Below are 22,407 nucleotides of genomic sequence, written 5' to 3' on the forward strand. Positions count from 1 at the left end.
TAATTTTGTGCATTTTGGAGATGTCGCATAGTTTTCCTCATACAGGTCTGAATATTTCTTGTTAAGTTCATGCCTAGATATTCTACTTAAACTCATTCCATTTTTCATCATAAACAGGATCTTCTTCCTTTCCTATTATGTCTTCTAATAGGTTATTATGTGTAAATATGAATGCTATTGATTTTGCCTGTTGATTACATAACCTACTATTTTACTAAATATCAGATGAATTTGAGTTGGTGTAGCTTTCGCTTATAATGGTTGGAACACTCCTTTATTATGTTTGAGAATTCCTGTTTTTAGCTTAGATTGATGTAGACTAGGGAAACATAGATTACTGTGAATCAGAAGAGTAAAACAAACACCATCAAGAAAGAACTGAACCCACTAAAAAAAAAAAAAAGAAGAAAAAGAAGAATTGAAGCCCTGTCAGAAAAGGAGATAGTAAAAGCATACCTAGGGGAGCCAGTTTTCTGAAGTGATGGAAATGCTCTGTCTTGGTAGATTTGTGTTTATGCAAGTGACATACATTTGTCAAGATCCATGAAATTCTGAACTTAATATTTTTGCATGTCACTGCATATAAATTTTACCTCATAATCTGTTAAAAAAAAAAAAAAGAGTGTCTAGGTTCTTTTCTAGTTTTTTTTTTTTTTTTTTTTTTTGGCTGTATGCGGGCCTCTCACTGTTGTGACCTCTCCCTTTGCGGAGCACAGGCTCCGCACGCGCAGGCTCAGCGGCCATGGCTCATGGACCCAGCCGCTCCGCGGCATGTGGGATCTTCCCCGACCGGGGCACAAACCCGTGTCCCCTGCATCGTCAGGTGGACTCTCAACCACTGCGCCACCAGGGAAGCCCTATTTTTTTATTCTAAATAAATAAACAGCCACTGAAAAACATCAAACCAATAAATATAGACAGTTAAAATTTTCCACCTTCTCCCAAACCCTACTCTTCAGAGGAAATCACTGTTAACACTTTGCTTATTGAGAATAATAACTACTTTGCTGATTAGTGTCAACCTGGAGAGTGTTGTCTATTGATTTGCTGGAGAACTCTATTATTGGCTCTACACTGTCCAACATTTTTATTGATAATTTGAATAAAGACATAAAAGTATGCTTCTCAAAACTGTGTTTGACATGACTATAAAAGAGATTGTTAACATAATGGGTGACATAATGAGGATTCAAACTATTCCTCATAAATTTAAGTAAGTTAAAAATCAACATGAAAAAATATGAAAGGAAAACATAAAGTCTGAAACATAAGAATAAAACGTTAATAACTCAGGTACAAGATGAAAAAGAGTAACTAATTCCCATAAAAACAACCAAAAAAGTTTTAAATTACCAAAACTACAACATTAAGAAATAATAACTCATGATATCTAAAATACAATTCTTCATTTGCGTTGACAGGAAGTTAACGTCCAGATCAAAGAGGGTCACAGTACTCAATACTCACTGTAACCTAACAATGAACAGCCACATTGATTGGTTTAATTCTGGGCACCAGACTTTAGGAAGGCTATTGACAAATAACAGTGACAAGGACAATGAAGTGTATGGAAACTACTTTACATAAGGTATTAGTTCATGCGAACTAAATAACTAAAAGTGATTTACCTGTGGAAGCCATAATTAAATATTTCACATGTCTGAAGGGCTGACATGTGAAAGAAAGACAAAAGAGTACAAAAAAAAATGTATCATCTGTGTCAACTTGGTAATATACACCACCTCTCATATGTTCCTTGCGGCAAGTTGTACCCCACTCCTCACCACGTCTTATCATACAGCTGCGGGTTCAGTCTGCCAGACATTTGGTGAAATAGTTTCTATTCTCAGTTGTAACCAAAATTCAATGAGCAAAATCCCGGACCATGTTTGTAGAAGATTTATAGCATGTATGCCCCCCACCAGGAAACCAACTGAGACTCAATGGCGTATAGACCATCAAATTTTTTTTACAAATTTATAAGTAATTTTCTCAGCTCTTTCTTTTCATATGCCATGACTTCCTTTCATTTTACCAAAATGAATTAAAAAATTCATAAGAATGATAATTTATCAGAAGTCTTCAAATTACTACTTCTTTTGTTATCTAAATCTTTTTTCCAAATAAGATGCTGTCAATAGTGATACCTATCATTGGTTAGCTATACCTTCTATTTCCTCTTTCTTCTAGTACATCCAGAGCTAAAATGGCTTGATGGCCCCAGGGTGCTAATCAAACTCTTTTTCAGTAACAGATGGCTCAACAGCTGTTGACATTTGATAAATCCTTTTATTCTTATCCTAGAATATTTTGTTTATTCACATTAAATGCAAAAGGAAGAAATGAAAGAAAACACAAGAGAGAGACCTTGGACAAAACTGTTCTTCAGAAAACTTTCTAGCTTAACCTATGAGCCATGAAATTAGTGACTGTGCTAAATGAACTGGAAATTTTACAATTTAAAGAGCCTCACAGTGTAGCATGCCCATGTATATAAAGAAATACATAAGTTATGGACATAAATTGCAATTCATATGAACACTGCAAACAGACCTCCTTCAACAGGGGCTGTCAAACTGAGGCCCACAGGCCAAATCCAGCCTGCCACCCATTTTTGTATGGCCCAGGAACTAAGAATGGTTTTTACATTTTTGAATGGTTAAAAACAAAATAGGAATAATATTTTATGATACATAAAAATTAAATGAATTTGTTTTATTGTCTATAAATAAAGTTTTATTAGAATACCACCACACCTATTCGTTTACAAATTGTCTATAACTGCTTTCACACTGATGGCAGAGTTGAGTAATTGCAACAGAGGCCATATGGCCCACAAAGCCTAAATTATATGGCCATCGTCTTTCAGAGAAAAAGTAAAGGGTAAAGAGTGTCAAAAAAAAAAGTTTAAAATGGTACTAGTGGTACAGAAGCACTGGACCTGCATTCCACTTCTGGTTCAATGGCAAATAACACAATATTTTAAGTTTAGCTTGGTCAAATGTGAAACAAATGAGAATATTTAACTCACCTTTTAAAAAATAAACTATGTAACTGAAGTATAATATACATAATATACAAACTACAAGGGTCAGCTCAGTGCACATTCACAGAGTGAATGTACATTGAGATTTTGCAATCTCCACAAATATCAAGAGAAAGAATATTACCAGCACTCTGGAAGTCCCCATCAAGCCCCCTTCCAATTTTAGTGCGCCTCTTCCCCAAAAGAAAAAACTGTCCTGATTTCTAACACTATTGATTTGTTTTACCTATTTCTGAATTTTATTTAAAATAGATCAAACAGTGTGTATTCTTTTGTGTCCAGCTTTTTGTGTTCATCATCGAATTTGTTTTACCCACCTCACTGTAAGTAGCAGTACCTCATTCATTTTCATTAGGTATTTCATTGTATGAAAATAAAATTATTTATTTATTCATTCTACTGGTGGTAAGCATTTGGTTGTTTCTACTTTTTTGGCCATTGAAAATACTTCTGCTATGAACATTTTTATATGTCTCTTTTGATGGACACATGTACACATTTCTGTGTGGTATATACATAACTTTGTCTAATTTATTTATTTGTACCCCAAACTGTTTCCAAAAGTATTATAGGCAGTTTTTAAAATTCCAGTAGTCAGGCTGGAAGTATTATAATAGGCGGCACTCAAGCTCCACTGATGGAGGAATCAGCTTTGTTGGAAATGAAAGGTGAAACTGTGGACGGATAAGTTGGAGAAAGACAATGAAATCAAGAAATGGCTCTGCATTTTTTTAATGCAGAAATTTATGGGCAAGAAGGAACATAAAAGAGAGAAGAGTAAACAGTATGAAGAGAAAGGGATAAGATAACATGGAAGAAGGCTAAAGACTACAAAAATAACTGGCCTATGAGAGGAGTCACCAAAGAACTTTTAAAAAGAGAAAATTTAAATATTCAATATTAAGTTGCATATGTCATGTAAACCATCTTCATTTATTCCCACCTAAAAAGTTAGTTGCCCACACAAATGCCTTTGGTAGTAAATTGGTCAAATTGTTTTTTCATGAGCATCAAGGAAGAGGGGAGTTGTTATACAGCTGGAGTAATACAGCGCAGAACAGGGCAGCAAAATTAAGAAATCAGCAAATATGTTGATTATCTGAAATGATTAACGTGTTTTGTTTGTTACTGCCTGTGGAAGCAAACAAAGATTAATAAGACACAGTCCCACCTTGAAGTCCTACATAACTGGCAATCTTTAAAAATTAAATAAATTATTTTTCCTAAAGCAATGTGGCTTTATTTAAACGAGCAAAAAAACCACCTTTTTTTAAGAAAATCATTTATGACTGTGTTACCTAGAGCATGAAGAGTCCACCGTCTACATTTATGAAAACTTATCTTGTTAAATATTGATTCAGGGCTGCTTTCAAAATTTTTAGCACAAAGGTTAGGATAATCATTGTGAAACTGCTGAACACTGAGTAAATCGCTTTTTTAACTTTTAATTTTGAAATAATTGTAGATTCACCTGAAATTGTAAAAAAAAAAAAAAAAAATGTAAAGGGAGCTACCTTGTACTGTACCCTTTATCCAGTTTCTCCCAATGATAACATCTTTCATAACTTATAGTACAGTACCAAAACCAGGAAAATTACATTGGTACAATCTAAAGAGCTCATTCAGATTTCACTAGTTTATATGTACTCATACGTGGATGGAGTTCCATGCAATTTTATCATGTGTGTAGATTTGTATGGTCACCACCATCAAGATGCAGAACTGTTCCATCACCACAAGTCTCCCCCTCACCTCTGTATATAGCACACCCACTCTACTCCTACCTCCCATTTCTAACACCTGGCAACCACCAATCTGTTTTTTGTCTCTATAATTGTATTCCACTATAAAGAGAATTATACATAAATGGAATCATAAGGTATGTAACCTTTTGAGATTGGCTTTTTTTAACTCAGCATAATTACTCTGAGATCCATTCAAATGATTGCATGTATCACTGGTTCCTTTTTATTGCTGAGTAGTACCGAATGGTATGACTGTATTACAATTTGTTTATTCATTTACCTGTTGAAGGACCTTTGAGTTATTCCCAGCTTTTGGCTATTATGAACAAAGCTGCTAAGCACATTCATGTACAGGAGTTTGTGTGAACTTGTTTTCATCTCCCTGTGATAAATGCTCAAAAGTGCAATTGCTGAGACATATGGTAAGTACACATTTAATTTTTTTAAGGAACTGCCCAACTATTGTCCAGAGTTCGTGAACCATTTTACATTCCCACCAGCTATGTATGAGTGATTCAGTTTCTTTGATCCTCACCAACATTTGGTGTTATCATTATTTTTAACTTTAGCCATTCTGGTAAATGTATATACCTCTTTGAGGCACACAGTTTCTTTAAAAAATACCACTCATTACCTCTGATAGCTAAAACATTAACAATGATAGAATAGTCTTTATAACCTAAATAATAGAAAATGTTTTGTCCCTTGAATTAGAAACCATGCATATAAAAAATATTGTTTTAAGTGAGAAAGTGTATATTAAGCACATGCTTCTTTACATACAGTAAGTGCTAACGGCTAATGTTAATTCAGCACTTACTGTATGTAAAGCATATGCCTGATATATATTTTCTCATTCAGAAGAACAGAACAATATTTTACTATTTGCCCCTTCACGCACTTGTCATTTCTTCCATTCCACTTCTTCCCTCTAGAACACATGCTCTAGTAGTTTTCTCAGTGAATATCTGTAGGTATATAAATTCTCTTATTATCTCTGTATCTGCAGATATCTATATTTTTACCCTTAATCTTGTCATAGATTAACTAGGTATGAAATTCTACATGGTAGTCATTTTACCCCAGCATTTTGAGGATACTCTAATATCTTCAGTCGTATACTATTGCTAGTGAGAAGTCTGTTCTCAGTCTAATTGTTAATCCTCTTCTTCCTTTCTGGAAGATTCTAAGACTTTTCTCTTTATTCATGATATTCCCCCATTTCACAATTTATGGCTAGGTACAGAGGTACTTTTAATTACTTTACTCGCCCTTTGGGGTACATTTTCTTTTTTTTTCTTTTTTAAAAATTTTTATTGGAGTATAGTTGATTTACAACGTTGTATTAGTTTCAGGTGTACAGCAAAGTGAATCTCTTATATATATATACATATACCCACTCTTTTTTAGATTCTTTTCCCATATAGGCCATTACAGAGTATTGAGTAGAGTTCCCTGTGCTATACAGTAGGTCCTAATTAGTTATCTATTTTATATATAGTAGTGTGTATATATCAATCCCAATCTTCCAATTTATCCCTCCCTCCCACCTGATGGGGTATATTTTCAATCTAATGAATTCCACCTTTTTCAATTTTTGAAAATTCCTCAGCCATTGCCTCTTTGGATATTTCTTCTTATTTCCTCTACTCACTTCTTCTGGAATTCTTGTTAGATTTCAGTATGAATGTTGGAGCCTCTTTAGCTCCATTTCCTCCACTTCCTTTAATTAATCATATTTTTAAAATTACTTTATCTATCTAGACTGAATTCTGAGAAAATTCCTGAGTACGATCTTGCAGTTCAATGATTCTCTCTTTGACTTTGACCTGTCTAGGGTTTATCCTATGTGCTCATAAGGGTTTTATTTCATTTATTTTGATTTTTCATATACTCATATAACTTGACATACATAGGATTGAACATAATCCTTTCCTCCTTCTACATCACCAGCCTATCCCCATTTCCACTATACTTCCACCATACAGGCCTTCCACCAGTTCCTATAGTTCTTTTCCTGTTTCCCCAAGACTAAATTTTTTTTAATTCGATTACTGTGTTTTCCATTTCCAAAATTTCTATTTTTTTTTCATATCCACATGTTCTTACTTCATTTCTTCCTGTATTTTTCCTTTTTCTTGTTCTGCATTATTCCTTTATTTGTATCTTTGAGGATCGTAAACATACTTATTTTGAGTGACTTTTTGGATTATTCGGGTTTTTTTGCGGTACGTGGGCCTCTCACTGTTGTGGCCTCTCCCGTTGCGGAGCACAGGCTCCGGACGCACAGGCTCAGCGGCCATGGCTCACGGGCCCAGACGCTCCGCGGCATGTGGGATCTTCCCAGACCGGGGCACGAACCCGCATCCCCTGCATCAGCAGGCAGACTCTCAACCACTGCACCACCAGGGAAGCCCATTGGATTATTCTTTTATTTTCATGCATCTAGGATGAATTCATCTTCCACTTATTGATTTTGATAGATGTGTTTCCTAAAATTAATTTTCCAAATGTTTTGTAATTTGGATTTTGGAGATTTTTCTCTAGTTGGAGGTTCTTGTTGACACTCTGTTTTCTCTGCTCACCTCTCTTTTGCCCAATAGTTTGGCAGTCTAGAACCAAAGAGCGTACTGGCTGCTCAGAGCTCCTGCCACCTAATAATATTGGGCATACTGAAAATCAATTTGCTGCATAAGAGGGAAGCTTGGCTCCAGACCTTAATAAACATCACAGAAGGAAGATAGCTAACTCTGCCACTCATATGCCTGGTGCAAATAACAAAACAATTCAGAATTTGATTAAGTTATTTTAGTAACAGTTTCACTAGAGGGAGTAAAACTAAATTCACTCATATTTACTAGTCTCTTAGTTTTCTATCAGAAAAGAGTTTTAGAAACAATAGTCTTTAAATCAAATCATGCGAACCCTAAAGAATACGATATCAGAGCCTCCAAATTTACTCGGCTCCTTCATAGAAAACATGATTGCAGAGTTCTCAATTTAATACATTCCCTTTAAGTGAACAACACCTCTTTCAGGATTCTGTATATAACAATGCCAATAAACAATTTAGCATGAGATTACAAACAAACAAACAACAACAACAAAAAAACATGTACCCGGAAACCTCCTCAGACTCAGGCTTTGCATAAGTCACAACCTCAGGCAGGAATCCTAGTAAATATTCGGTTTCCTCTGCTGCTGTTTTAGTCCCTGGATTGAAACCAAACCTGGCTTGGTTTTTTGCTCTCTTCCCTTTACCTCGTAAGAGCTGAACTCCCAGCAGATCCTTGGCTTCATTCTCTTCATTCGTGTATACTGCTGTGTCACTTCTGGTTTATAGAAATTCTTATTTTATTTTAATTTTCTCTTATGGTGTATTCATCACAAATAATACGCTTGGATGCAGTGGAGTGAAGTAAGGGAATGCCCAAAAGCATAAATTTATAATCCCTCTATTTATATTTATTAGATAATACTTCTTATAGAATAAGGGAACCATCTTCGTTACTATATAAGACAAAATCCATCTTTATTAATCACTATTAAAAGAAATAAAATGGAGTGTACATAATGCTTCAAAAGCAAAAACATCTTGCTTAAGAGACATAAAATCAAAATCTTATAAATGATCATTTAATTTTTGCTATCTAGTAGCTAAGAACATCTCCTAGAATATAACATCTTAGCTCAAATAAAAATGATAAACAAACCTAACAAAAATTCAAAAAGAATATACTTGATGGCCTTTACCAGAAAAAAGTAGGAGTGATAGGAAACAATCAACTTAAAAATATATTTGTATTTCAACATTTACCATGAAATAGTTTAAATTTTAAATAGTGTGTGCATGTGGGGGGCAGGGAGAAGAAAAATAGGTCTACAGGCAATGGAAATGTAGTTGGAATTTCAAATCTCTTGAATTTCAAATCTATTTTTATCTATTTTGATCAAGATGTATCCTAAGTTCTTAGTTCCTGGCATAAAGAGATACTCAATTACTGAGGATCAGTCTGGAATACGTGATTGATATAATGTTTCTTGACCTCATCAGTACAGTTGACAGTCTCCCAAGGCAATAGAAATAAAAACAAAAATAAACAAATGGGACCTAATCAAGTTTACAAGCTTTAGCACAGCAAAGGAAACCACAAACAAAACGAAAAGACAGCCTACAGAATGGGAGAAAATATTTGCAAACAATGCAGCGGGCAAAGGCTTAATTTCCAAAATATACAAACAGCTCATACAACACATAACAAAAAAAGCCCAATCCAAAAATGGGCAGAAGACCTAAATAGACATTTCTCCAAAGAAGACATACAGATGGCCAAAAAGCACATGAAAAGATGCACAACATCGCTAATCATCAGAGAAATGCAAATCAAAGCTACAATGCAGCACCACCTCACACCAGTCAGAATGGCCGTCATTAAAAAACCTACAAATAACAAATGCTGGAGACAGTGTGGAGGAAAGGGAACCCTCCTGCACTGTTGGAGGGAATGTAAGTTGGTACAGCCACTGTGGAAAACTGAGGTTCCTCAGAAAACTAAAAACAGAATTACCATATGATCCAGCAATCCCAATCCTGGGCATACACCTGGACAAAACTATAATTCAAAAAGATACATGTACCCCTATGTTCATAGCAGCACTATTCACAATTTCTAAGACATGGAAACAATCTAAATGTCCATCAACAGATGAATGGATAAAGAAGATGTGGTACACATATACAATGGAATACTACTCAGCCATAAAAAAGAATGAAATAATGTCATTTGCAGCAACCTGGATGCAACTAGAAATTATCATACTAAGTGAAGTAAGTCAGAAAAAGACAAATACCATGTGATATCACTTATATATGGAATCTAAAATATGAGACAAATGAACCTATCTATGAAACAGAAACATAATCACGGACATAGAGAACAGACTGGTGGTTGCCAAGGGGGAGGGGTTTGGGGGAAGGGTGGAGTGGAAAGTTGGGGTTAGCAGATGTAAGCTTTTATATATAAAATAGATAAACAACGAGGTTCTACTGTATAGCAGAGAGAACAATATTCAATATCCTATAATAAAACATAACGGGAAAGAATATTTAAAAAAGAATATATATATATGTATAACTGAATCACTTTGCTGTACAGCAGTAATTAACACAACACTGTAAATCAACTATACTTTAAAAAATAAAAATTAAAATACATTTTTAAAAAGAATTTTGGAAGAGAATGAAATATTCTCATGGAAATCAAAGGAGGAGCATATTAGAGCAGGAAGAGTCATTTTGGAAAAAGATCCTCAACTTTATTGCCCTCAATTTTGTATACGAAAAGAGGAAGTGAGGATATTCAATGGTGTCAGGAAAGCTCAATCAGGAATCAGCTGGTATGTACTCTGAACCATTTAAAATGGCAAAAAGGAAGGAAGAGTTTTCTGACAATGGTTTCTGACCAGTTTGAATTTGTAGCACACTTGGTAAGCTTGGCTCTAATACTTGCTTTGTGAGCTCTTTGCTGAAGGAAGCCCAAAGACAGAATTCACTGATACTTCTTTCGAGATAATGATCACTATGTATGTACCTATTCATGAAGAGGAAAATTAGTCAATGTCCATAATGATCACTACGTATGTACCTATTCATGAAGAGGAAAATTAGTCAATGTCCATTTTGACATGGTGTATTGAGATAGAGCTGGTAATCTTATGTCAATGTGAGCATTATATATAATGTACACTTGTGAGCATTGTATACAATGTACAATATATATTTATACATTTGGTAAAAAGACTTTCTGATTAAATTTGTTTAGGCTCTTGACATTTATTTTTAAAGCTTGATACTCTTTGACAGTAAAACAGAATAATGTCACTTAAAAAAATACAGTTGACAAGGCTCATGTTACTTTGGGAACGATTAAAGAAATAAAACTGACTAACAAGTACAATTAGGTAAACTAATCATTAGCTCCTGATGTTTCTCAATATTCACTTATTAGTAGGTTGAAGTCATCCTGAATGAAAATGAAAATAAAATAGCTTCAGACAATCTAATTCCAGAGAATACTATCCACAGTCATCATCTGGAAAAGGTGATATAACCCATCTAGAGGCACCTGCTCTAACAGAGGGTCATTAGATCCATGACTTGCCTTCTGTCTTAACAGCTTGCTCCCCACATAATCCAGAGAAGCCAGCAAAAGTTCTATCTTTCTTTTCCCTTTTACTCTACCTGGAGACTTCCTCTGAGTTGTCTGGCTACCCAAATGGATCTCACTGATGAGAACCCAGAGCTCAACGCTTCCAAAGGCAGTGGGCTCATAGCACGCCACACCCAGAGGTAGGCAAAGGAGGGGGAATTTTATCCTTGTCTCCATTTTTCCCGGCTCTCGTCATAAATCATGAATTCATTCTGGCAACTTTGTCCCCAGCATCAATCATGCTAAGCTGAATGACAAAATCTGGTCAAGGGGCAAAGATTAGTAAGAATGGTAATTTGACCCAGCTAGAGTTATTTTCATTTTATTTTACTATTTCTTCAATTATCAAGCAAAGGAGATCAAGGACATGGATGATGCAAGTGGATTCTGCTCTAATGTTTCTCAGAGTAGAGACAGGGTTTTATGAAGGATACACATGTCTGAAAATCCCAGAAATAGTGGTTTTCTAGTTTCATTCCCCTTTTAGACAGGAAACATCAGTCCATCATACTGGCTTTTGGAAGCAGAGTGGAAAGGACTACATTGGGAAGAACTCTTTCTCTTTGTGGGTGTTTGAGGAATCTCTCACCTGTGGTTCCCTTGATACAAGTAATGACTCTCCCCAGCTGTTTGCTCATGACTGACTCCTGCCCCAGCCACTGATATCCAGGAGGGGCTTTGAGAGAAGCCCCACTCAAGGAGAACCACTCCAGCTTTCTTTCAATGGGTGTATATCTAGTGTATAAGAAAACACAGGAACTAATGCCCAGGTTTAGGGTTGATAATTTCTTTTTATAAATTTTCTTGTTCTACGTTAAGTTTTATTTTTATTTAAATACTGTGCGCACCGAGTTTACAAATCAAATCGTGTGAAAAAGCTTAAAACAGAAACAGCAGTTTCTACTCCTTATCTATTACCCACTCCTGTTCCTCTGAGGCAGCTGCTTTCAAATATCTTACCTAGGTAATGTGGGCATTGAACTCTGTTTCCAAATAATAGATGCATAAATTCCTACAGGATTGGGGTGTTATCAGTGGGTTTATTTGGGGCTTTTTTTCAGTCTGAAGAAGCCAGGTAAAGGGGGTGAGCTATTTTTTAGGGATTCCTTGTGATTTGCTTCCACTTTCAGTTAACTCTCCAATAGTTTCTCACAAGATGACAGGTTATCTCACAAACAGAAAATTCTAATTACAAACTTGTTTAGAAGAAATTGAAAAATAAACAATCAAGGGTACACTCTAGCAAAGAGGTCAGTGTTTTGCTGTAACGAGCACTACTATTAGGTTTTCAAATAAACATTACTATTCTGTGCACTAAGAAAATTCAGGCTGTTCTCACACATACATTTGCAAAAGAACTTCAAAAATAAATTTTCAAAAACCAAACTAAACAGTTTTTCTCAAAATACTTAGAGAAACATATGAACAATAAAGCGAAACCAGGGCGTTTTACTGTTGAGCAGATCTTACACTTCACCAAATTAAATGAGTGTTTTATTATAAAAATTCAGTGTATCCTCTTGTACTGGGATGTATATGTTAATGATTGTAAAAGTCAAAGAAGCAAAAAAACTGATACATGGAAATCATAATCAAAACAATCACGCTTACCTACCGCGCAAATGTTAATGTATGTGCCCCACTTGTCAATTTGTTCTGCTAATTACATATGCAATGCCCTTCATAGATTCTGGAATAAAACGATGTGGTTCTCAATATTACCGATATATACTCATTTCAGAGATGGCTCTAAGTGTTAAAAAATTATGTATTACGGGACTTCCCTGGCGATCCAGTGGTTGAGACTTTGCCTTCCAATGCAGCAGGTGCAGGTTCGATCCCTGGTCAGGGAGTTAAGATCCCACATGCCTCGCAGCCAAAAACACAAAACATAAAACAGAAGCAATATCGTAACAAATTCAATAAAAGGCTTTAAAAATGGTCCACATCAAAAAAATCTTTAAAAAAATTATGCATTATGGCCCATTCTAGTTGTAGTGTATCAATTAACATTTTTAGGAAGAAACTTACTTCATGGGTATTTTCATGCTTCTCTCAGAACAGAAATAACTTCTTTGGGGGCAATCATTTTTTACAAGTATTAAAGTATCTGTATTCCACTTCTTATAATATCATGAAGATGTTGAGGGCGTAATAACTGTCATCAACTGATGCTTCAAAAAGATATACATCAAGCATTTAAATAATTTTAAAACTAGGATATAAGGAAAATGAGACTGAGCCCAGCTCTCAAAGAGCTTACTGCCTGTTGGGAAGTCATATGATGCTCCAAGTTATAAGTAATACCTATGGTACTACAGGAACACAGAGGATAAGAAACCAGAGGCTTCTTAGAAAACGGTGTTTGAACTGATTCTGGAAAAAAAATAGGAGTTAGTCACAAAAGGAAGGGGATGCTGAAATATATCAGTGGTATTAGTGATGCACAAGAAGGCAAGGGTTCAAAAAATACTTAGGAAAAAAACCCATAGGACTTGTTGATTTGTTAGCTGTGGGCTCTAAGCAAGAGTAGGAGTTAAAAGTGACTTTCAATTTTTTTCTCTTAGATAACTGGGTTGTTGTAAACCAATTGAAAATTACAACAAAGGAGACAGACTAGTTTAATGAAAAGTATGAGGTTAGTTTGGGAAATTTTGAGATGTTCATGTGATGTCCAGTAAAGAGTCAGATGTATATTTCTAAAGCTTAGAAAAGATTTTGGTTTAGACATATAGATTTGGGAGTTATCTGCCTACAAATGGTAACTAAAACAATGATGGGGACAGAGAATAAAAACAGCAGAGGACTTTGAATGAAGCCACAGGGAACCGTTACATCTAAGAATAAGGCAAAGATAAGGAGCTTACCAAGGAGACCAAAGAGCATTAGCCAGAAAGAAGGGAACCAGGGAAGGGACATATGTTAGACTCGAAGGGATCAGAGCTATACTGTCCAACAGAGTATCCACCAGTCCCATGTGGCTACTGAGGGCTTGAAATTTCCTAGTGCACCTGAGGAATTAAATTTTTAATTTAATTTAAAAACTGATAATTGATTCAGTTTTTAAAAAACTTTTAAGTATGTTTAAGATAACTTGAGTATGTGAATCTATTTTTTAATGATAAGTTTTATAAACTCTCAACAAGATTAAGTGTTCTGATCAAAATTTAGCATCAGAATTTTGACATACAGTGAATATAAAATACACTCATTTTGAAGATTTTTGTATGAAGAACAAAGTGTAAAAATATTTCATTAAAGCTTCTGTATACTGATTACATGTTGAAACGATAATATTTTGGATATATTTGGTTAACTAAAATGTTATTCAAGTTAATTTCACTTGATTTTCTTTTTAACTTTTGAAAGTGGCTAGTAGGTATCATGGCTTTCATTTTGTTTCTATTGGACATACAATATTTCAGGAAAGAAGTAACATGAATGTAGGGAGACAATTCTACATAGATCTCATGTTTCTGTAGATTTTGTAAGTAAAGCACTGTGTACCCTTTATTCCAACATATCTTTTCAAGGATATTTGTATAAGAAAAAGCCTTGGAAAATGAAGATGTCTCACTGCAGAACAAAGAAAAGGCACACTTACTTACTACCCATTATAAAAGATATAGATTTCTTAAGCTCAGGGTTCCTCTTTTGTGATTAAATCCACTGTGTGTGCAAGGGTCACTTGACCCTCTTTGCAATGTCTTGTGGGAACTCGGGTTTAAAAAAACAGTACAGGGGCTTCCCTGGTGGCGCAGTGCTTAAGAATCTGCCTGCCAATGCAGAGGACACGGGTTCGAGTCCTGGTCCAGGAAGATACCACATGCCACAGAGCAACTAAGCCTGTGAGCCACAACTACTGAGCCCGCGTGCCACAACTACTGAAGCCTGCGTGCTTAGAGCCCGTGCACCACAACTACTGAAGCCCTTGCACCTAGAGCCCGTGCTCTGCAACAAGAGAAGCCACCACAATGAGAATCCCACACACTGTAACGGAGAGTGGCCCCCGCTCGCCACAACTAGAGAAAGCCCAAGCGCAGCAACGAAGACCCAATGCAGCCAAAAATAAATAAATAAGATAAATAAAAATTTTTTAAAAACTACAAAAATGCTGATATTCTGGCTACTGTTATTGCAGTAATAAGTAATAAATTTTTGATTTTTATAAGTAATAAACTTTTCCTCATCCCTGACCCAGAAGTCTTGGGTCTTCTACCAGCATCCATGAAATTGTGGCAGGGTAACTTGTTAGCTTACAAGAAGGGTAAAATCTCAGACATTTCACCGTTCTCGACGGTGACTCTGTCAGGTATATATTGCTGTATAACAAACTGCCCTAAAAGTTAGTAGCTTAAAACAATAACAATTAAAGATAGACATATATATCAATGGAATGAAATAGAGAGTCCAGGAATAGACATAAACAAAAAGATCAAATGATTTTTTTAGAAAGGTACAATGGCGATTCAATGTAGTATAGAGAATATTTTCAATGAACGGTGCTGGCACAAATGACTATGCATATGCCAAAAATGAACATAAATCCATACCTCACATCTTATATAAAAATTAACTCAAAATAGACCATAGACATAATTTAAAATCTAAACCTGTAAAACTTTAAAAGTAAACATAAGAGAAAACCTTTGTGACCCTGGGTTAGGCCAACAGTTCCTAGATATGACACCAAAAGTGCAATACATAAAAGAAAAAAATGATAAATTAGGCTTCATAAAAATTACAAACATTTGTTGTGTGAAAGACATTGTTAAGACAAATCATAAACTGGGAGCATATATATGTAAATAACATCTGGTAAAGGACTTGTATCTAGGATATATAAATAACTCCTAAGACTCAAAAGTAAGAAAACAAACAGCCAAATTTTAAAAAGTAAGCAAAGTATCTGAATAGATATACAATCCATATTTTTAAAAAATGGGCACAGAAGCAAAGGACTATTTAATCCAAATAGAGAATTTAAAAAGTAAGATATAAATATTACTAATAAGCAATAAAAGAACATTCAATCCTATTTGCAGTCAGGGAACTGCAAATTAAAACAATAAAATATCCTTTTTCCCCATAAAATTGAAAAAATTTTATCAGTATCAGAAACACTGATAATATCAAGTGATGGTGAAGGAATGGAGAAATGAACACTCACATACTCTTGGCTGTAATATAAATTATTTAGGAAGCAATTTGGTAGTACTTATTATAATTCAAAACAAGCATATCATTTGGGTCAATATTTCAACTTCTAGTGATCTATTCTATGAAAATAAAATCATGAAAGTGTAAAGATGTATCAATACATAGATGGATTTCGTATTATAAGCTATAATGAAAAAATTGGCAACGATCTAAATTTCCATAAAAGATTGGCTAAATAAACTACAATGTAACCATACAATTGAATATTAGGCAGACAAAAATAAGGAAGATCTACATGCTGGTTTGTTAGTGTAAAAAGCAAACTGCACACCAATAAGTAGAGAATGATTCCATTCTTGAAAATATAAATGTGGCTGCTTCTCTATATAGATTTCTTGCATCTATTTAAAATAAGATTGGAAAGGAACTTAATTAACATAAGTCACTTTAGGGAAGATGAAATTTGATGGGTGGGTGGTAAGGAATATTCACTTGACAGCCCTAGATAATTTTTTAGAGTACTGGAATTACAGATGATTCTTATTTTTGTTGTTTTCTAGCATTTTTCTGAAATAAAGAATAATTGCTGAAGCAAAGTCCTGGGAGACTGAGAGGAAAGAATTGAGGGCATAAATGGAAGGATCCATCTCAGAAATGGCAGACACCTCATTCTCAGGAAGGGCATGAAAAGTGGCAAGAATTGGTGGAGATATAGATCAGTTGGAGTCCAGGCTGTAGGGGTGGGAGGGCTGGGAGATGAGACATGGCTTGCCTGACAGCTGTGATTTCTCAGTAAGGTTGAGGATGGGACCCAGGGTTGAGGACAGTGGTCAAGGTTTGGAACAGTCAATGAGGGAAAGAGGAGGGATATTCACCAAGGACAAGGGAGGAAAAGTGCACCTACCTGTGAAGTTTTTATTATCTAGTCCTAGAAGTAGCAGACAAGGTGTAAGACAGGCTGGGAGGGTAGACTTACTTTCCGGACAGGAAGAGGGGAATGGATTTTGGTGGACTGCCATCAGTCTCTGTGGCACTATGACTACCTTAGATTTTGTCTGTAACCTAGATCGCTTTTCCCACCCCCTCACACGTCCATATTCTACCTGACATTCATCCATACTCGATTTTAACAAGTTTCTTTTTTTATGAAGACATTATACACTTACTGAAGCTGAAAGGAACCTTAGAAATACCAATTTCCCCATTTTGTGGATGAGAAAATGGTGAATCACAGAGATAAATGATTTTCTAGTGAGGCAACAGTTTATAAATGGTGGAATTAGACTGACCCAGGTCAGGGCAGTTTCCAAAATGCCACACAAACCCTGTGTAACCATGATTAAAAAGAAAATGATACTATGTCTGCGATCATCACAAATAGTTCTCACAAAACTAAAACAAGGCTTGTACTTTGGAAATTAAACATAGTATCTATTAAACAACAATTACTCCTGTTGAAGGTGACGGCATAATACAAATATACTGCAATTAATTTTATATGAGATGCATAAAAGAACTGAGTACAAGTAAGTAATTTGAAATGATGCAGGATCTTCTCCAAATCCTAAAATTTACACCACATTCAAGAACTGCAAAGCATTATCCAAGGCTACTTCATGCTTTCGGAAGGATTACAGTGCCCTCTGCAGCTTCAGCATAAATAAGCCCAAATTTGATTTAAAAACAAAACAAAACAAAACAAACAAAAAAAAAACCCAGTAATTTAAATGTCAACATGGAAGTGTATGTAATTAACACGCCTCAGAAATTCACTTTACTTTTAAACTGAGTTAAAATACATATGTAAAGATCACATTTTAAGCAAAATGCACTACAGCATGTATAGCAGGTATCTATTTGTGTAAAAGATATGCAATATAGAAGATACATATATGTGTGTATCTATAGATTAATTTGAGGATAATACTCTAGAACATGGCACAGTTGCCTTTGGGGAGATAAACTAGCACCCTGGGGATCATAGGTGGGAAGAAGATTTCTTTTCACTGTGACTCTTCTGGTACTGCTTAAATTTTTCATCACATGTATGTATTAATCTTCCAGGTAAGAAGAAAAGTTAATCAATAAAAATTTTGATTACCTTTTAAAGAAACGGTATGCATCCAAACTTTAAGCCTCTCTCTCCAGAAGTTCCTGAACTTCAGACAAGTTCTTTAATCTGTTAAAAACAAAACAACATGCCCAAAATGGAGTCACTTATGCTAAGCCCCATATCCACCAACTGAGATTGAACTTAATTACAGTTTTAGCTCACCCAGAAATGGAATCGTAAGCCAGTCAATCAGGAATGGACTAATCAGGTAATCTGACTGATAGAACCTGGCCATCCCCTAAAGGAAAGTAACTTTTCAATTACCAACCCCCTTTTTTGCCCAGTGTAACTTCCTGTGCCCTTGTGCCTATAAAAGTCTTTCATTTTATACTGGTCCTTGGAGCCCCTTTCTGTTAGACTGGATGCTGCCTGATTCAAATCAGCTTTTGATCAAATAGACTCTTAAAATTTTTAATATGCCCTTGTTTATCTTTAACGAATTTCTTTGCCCTCCCTAACCACTTAATTTAAATGAAAACTTAGCTTCTTTAACTCTGTGTTATCTTATTAGATATACCCAGCATCTTCACAATTTAGCTGTGAGAAAAGTAGTCTATACTAGCTCACATTTGCTTAACCAAAGCAATATTGAATAGACTACAAAAGAGTAGACTATTTTATCTACTAACTAATCTCTTAAATTTGGGAGAAAGTAATCAATATTCACTAAGATATTAATAATTATGAAATAGTATACAATGAAAGGTAGGTTTGTTTTCTAACTCAGTGCTCCCCTCCAAAGGAAATTAAGTGTATTCCATGTATCTTTTCAGAAATTATGTCAATATTATTGAGCAATTGAATATTTTAATTTATAAGCAATATTATTGAGTAATAAATATATGAATTTATTGAGTAATTGAATGAGCAATTTTTTAAATTGAATGTTTACTAAACTGCAAGTATCTTTCTAGGTCAGGGTATAAGGAGTAAATAAAAACAAAGTTGCTAGGCTTCCCTGGTGGCGCAGTGGTTAAGAATCCAGCTGCCAATGCTGAGGACACGGGTTCGAGCCCTGCTGCGGGAAGATCCCACATGCCGCGGAGCAACTAAACCCGTGAGCCACAACTACTGAGCCTGTGCTCTAGAGCCCGAAGCCACCGCAATGAGAAGCCCACGCACCGCAATGAAGAGTAGCCCCCCCACTCACCCCAACTAGAGAAAGCCCGCGCACAGCAATGAAGACCCAACGCAGCCAAAAATAAATAAATAAAATAAATTTATTAAAGAAAACAAAAAAACTAAGTTGCTAACCTCACAGAGATGACACTCTGGTGGGAGAAGACATAAATTAATACATATATATTATATCAGAAAGACATAAGGAATATTTCAAAAGAAGAGTAAAGAAACAGAAGTAGTAGACAAGAGAGTTGTTATTTTATCCAGACAGAGTTCTGAGAAGGTGACATCTGAGCAGATGCCAGAATTAAATGGAAGAAGAAAACATTGAAATCTGGGGTAAGAGCCCACCAGGCAGAGTAGCCAGTGCAAAGGCCTTAAGAGGAGCCAGTCCAGTGTCCAATAAACTACAAAGAGGCTGCTGTGGCTAGAGGGGAGAGAGCAAAAGGGAGAGTGGCAGCAGGGAAGGCCAGAGGGGCAACAAGGGGCAAGATCACATAAGGCTTGGGAGACAGCTGAGACTATAGGTTTTATTCTGAAAAAAATCCGGGTGGGGTGGCACTGGGGGTCTTGAGAGAGGATTAACATGACCTAACTTACATTTTTAAAAGATCACTCGATTTGCTAGGTTGAGAATAAACCAGCGTTGGGGGGTAGCAGGGGGCAACACAAACGTAGAACGTGAAGACCAGGAAGAGATGGTATTTTGGGCCAGGCAGATAGCAGAAGTTGTGATAAATGCTCACATTCTGGAATATTCTCTAGGTAGCCCCAACAGACATTCAGACACATTGAATGTAAACTCTGAGAGAAAAGAAGTCAAGCATGATGAGTCCATAGTTTATGACCTGGGTAAGAGTGGATTTGCCGCAAACTAACCTGCAGAGAAAACTGTGGAGCAAGCAGGTTTTGAGGGGAAAATTTGATATGAGAAAGTTCTGATATTAGCACGTTTTGATATTAGAAAGTTTGTAGTATTTATTAAATATCCAAGATGGGAGAAATAAAGGTATGTGTTTGCTGATGAGACCGGTTTATTAAAGCAGGGGAAATGACTATGCGAGACAGACAAGAGTAAGAGGGAAGGGGTAGGATCTAGTGCACACGTGGAGAGACTTCCAGAGTGGAGGACAGACAGTTCTTCATCTATTTAAAATCTGGAAGACGAGGTAAATGGGCACAGACGTTACGTGGGTAGACAGGTTGGCAGGAATCAGTGCAAGGTTTCTTCTGGCTGCTTCTATTTTCATAATGAAATAGAAAAGAAAATCTTGTTTGAAGGAATTAGTGAATCCCTTTTCACTCCCTTGCATAAAACCTTCTATAGGCTTCCCCTCACCATTTGAATAACATTTTAACATGACAAGATCCCACAGGACCTTTCTCCATTGCCCCAAATGCTCAAGCCACGGGGGCCTTCCCTCTGTGCCTCAGACACATGACAAACTTACACAAGCCTTGGGTCCTTTGACTTACTTGTCACTCCATCTGGTAAGCCCTCTCTCCCACCCTCCCAAGTCTGGCTAATTCTTAACATACAAGGCCTCAACCATCCCCCCTAGGCCTTTCTTGAGTACCCTACTTACAGTGGCCCATGCTCTCCTCATAAGTTACTTACACATTTATTATGCATTGTTTGCTTCTTCCCACAAGAACGTTTCACAGAGAATAATAGCTCTACGAAAGCAGGTACTTTTCTAGTCTATTCACTCTGTGCCTCATAAGCCTAGAACCACATCTGGCATATAGTAGGTGCTCAATGAAAATTTCTTAATGACATATTTGAAAAAGTAAATGAAAAGAATGCATGTAGAGCATATAACAGAGCCCCTGGCAATAGTAAATCTTCAATAAACGTCAGCTGTTATGATGGTAACAAAAACAGCCATGGCATCAATCATGAGCACAAATATGAAAAGCTAATCCTCCTCTGTGCTCTTGAATCAATTCCCCTTTTGTTGTTAGAGACTTTCTTTCATTAATTATATGTCCCTTCCTCATCTTCACAGGCTCCTTCCCTTTAGCTAAAAATGTGTAATATTTGCCCACCGTTTTTTAAAAATCAGTTAAAACACACTTTTCTTAACTCTATATTACCTTATTAGATACAGCCAAGTATTTTCACAGTTCAGCCGCAAAAAAAGGGTAGTATTTTGGTTAGGTTACTCTTGGTTAACCAGAACAAATCTTGAATGAACAAACTCATTTTTATTTACTTTTTTTCTACTAGCTAGTTTCTTTAAGTTGAATGAAACTACTTAATATTTGCATGCTTAAAATATTAATAATTACAGAATAGTATACAATGAAAAATAGGTATTTTATCTTAGTCCTCCCTCTCTAAGGAAACTAGGTATATTCTGTGTATCTTTCCAGAAATTATGTATGCATATGCAGACATATAAATATCCTTTGAAAATATCAAATAGCACCATACTGTGCACACAATTCTGCATCTTGGGTTTCTTCCAGCTAATGAAACATCTTGGATGACTTTCTAAAGTACACATAAAGAGCTGTATCATTCTTTATAGTCGCCACATAATGTTTCATTGTAGTGATAAAAATGTCATCCATTTCCTATTAATTGACACAATATGTTTCCTGTCATTTGCTAACTATATGTGATGCTGCAACTATAGTAATAGCTATATGGCTATAAAGCAAGACTCTTCATATATCTATAAATAAATCCTTAAAAGCAGAATTGCTGGCATAAAGGACAGCAATTCAGTTTTTTATTGATATTGCCAGATTACCTTCCAAAACAGTTTTACTAAATCAGTAGTTTTCTAATTCTGTAAATAATGAACAACTATTAGTAACTGCAGGTCATATTTTTGGTGAGGGAAAAGGGGATAATTCTTGATCCTTCTTAAATCAACTAAAACTGAAACTACTCCTAAAGAAAATGTTAATACCTTACTATGACACGTATTTAAAACAAAGGAAACCAAGCATTATTTCTGGGAAAGAATTATTTAGAATCACTTTCCCATTTCTGCTAAAAAA

This window comes from Phocoena sinus, chromosome 5 (assembly GCF_008692025.1).
Source record: "Phocoena sinus isolate mPhoSin1 chromosome 5, mPhoSin1.pri, whole genome shotgun sequence".
NCBI lineage: Eukaryota > Metazoa > Chordata > Mammalia > Artiodactyla > Phocoenidae > Phocoena > Phocoena sinus.